The 1,998-nt window shown below is 47.7% G+C and overlaps 1 pseudogene; it reads right to left on the reverse strand.

Annotated features, from left to right (window-relative positions):
- Nucleotides 1-304: 304 nt before the first annotated feature.
- Nucleotides 305-1,633, reverse strand: LOC139084631 (small ribosomal subunit protein RACK1-like; annotated as a pseudogene).
- Nucleotides 1,634-1,998: the final 365 nt, after the last annotated feature.

A 1,998-nucleotide genomic window follows, 5' to 3' on the forward strand; every position in this document is an offset into this window, starting at 1 on the left:
AAATTTGGGTGCTATTTTTATTATTATTATTCTTTGTTCCGTATCTTCCTCTCTAGGTGTCTGCCTCTTTAAGAAAATGTTACCACTGTTTACTGAGTACTTGCTTTATACTAAGCAGCACTGAGGCTTTCAATACCCTATCTCAATCCGCACCATCCGAGGATTCACGGTGTATCTCTGTGGTTCAACTCTCTCGCCTGTAAAATGGGACCAAATTACAAGTTTTAGTTTTCAAGTCAGAAAACCAGTTGTTTACTTCTAAAGCTCTGCCATAGATTTCTAGCGGGTGCCAATCATCATCACATCATGCCATGTTGTCTGTGTAGTCGGCAAATAGTATGCGGCCATCAGCAGAGCAGGCCGGAGAGGTGCACTGGGGAGCGGGGGCTCTGCTTCGCTGCTGGATCTGACGACACTGATCTTGCCCGCCCAGATCTTGATGCTGGGCCCGTGGCAGCGCGCAGCCCGTCTCGGCTCCCATCATCTAGCGTGTACAGGTGCTTGTCTTCACTGAGGCCCTGCAGTATGGCCTGCCCCTCCCTGCCTCCAGAAGTGTGGAGGGATGCATCTGGAGAGACAGTCACAGTGTCCGGGTAGCCCGTGTGGCCCATGAGACTGGTCTTCAACTTGCAGTTTGCAAGTTTTCTACCTTGACCAGCTTGTCCCGGCCCCACGAGACAGCGATGGGATTGCTTTTGGGTGAGAAGTAGACACGAGACACCCACCCGAGTGGCTCTCATCCTGGACAGTGTATTTGCATACACCCAGAAAATTCCATAGCTTGACGGTTTTATCTCAGGAGCCAGAGACCCTCTGCCAAGTGGACAGTATCATGTCCCAGAACTGGGGAGTGGGAGTGATCTGGATCACACAGCCATTGTGGCCCTTGAGGGTGCCACGAAGGGTCCTCTGTGCAGTCACAGCAGTGGCAGGTGTGGGTGTCACCGCAGCGATGAGGATGGAGCTGGACAGCTCAGAGAGATGAGTGCACAGCCACTCCCGTCACGGCCCCACCGAGGAAGAGCCGGAAGACCTGAGATAATGTGAATAAAGCATCTCGTGAGGTGCCTGGCAGAAAATGATGCTCAAGAAATGGCATCCAATATTAGCAGTAGTATTTCTGTGCTTGGATGTATGTGACTTGGGCATTTAGAGAGGAGATATGAATCAGATGAACAAGGACTGGATGGGTTGGAGAATAGATGGGAGGACATTCAGAATGGAAGGCACAGAAGGTAATAGGCACAATGGTGGAAATGAAAATGGTGAGTGTGTGTGTGTGTGTGTGTGTGTTGGAGGAGAAATGCATTTCCTGATTTTGTCTCTTTCCATCTTTTTGAGTGCGTGGGGAAGAAGGGGACAGTGGGAGCCCCCTGATATGATGCGGATACAAATACATACTGAGCTGTTGACTAGACCCTGAAGTGGTCAAATTCACCTGAACACACCACTGCCCTATCACATCCCTACTCCCACCTCAGCACCTGTGCCTGGTGCAAGATAGGTGGTCCACAGTGTTTGTTGATTGCATTAATGCACAAGTGGTTAAGGTCCCTAATCACAAAAGGAACCCTCCTTTCTCAGGTGGAGCTACATACCAGACTGATGAAACCCAGCCCTTCCCCACCTCCATGATGCGAAAAACAGAAAGGAACCAAAATCACAAAATAGTTTATTCAGAATAATTAGCATGTGCCTACCCCCATAGGGTTGCCAAGTGGGAAATAGGGTGCACAATCAAATTTGAATTTTAAATAAACGACATTTTTTTTTTTATTTTTAGTATAAGCATATCCCAAATAGCACATGGGACATACCTATAGTACTCAAAAATATTCATTGATTGAAAATTCAAATCTAATTGGGGGTCCTATATTTTTACCTATATTTATTTATTTTGCTAAATCTGGCACCCCCCCACCCCTGCCCCCCATTAATCTGGAAAGACTATGGGCCAGCCTTTAAAAAACCCCTTGTTGCAGGCTTCTCCTCCTCTCT

The sequence above is a fragment of the Equus przewalskii genome, chromosome 7, assembly GCF_037783145.1.
Source record: "Equus przewalskii isolate Varuska chromosome 7, EquPr2, whole genome shotgun sequence".
Lineage (NCBI taxonomy): Eukaryota > Metazoa > Chordata > Mammalia > Perissodactyla > Equidae > Equus > Equus przewalskii.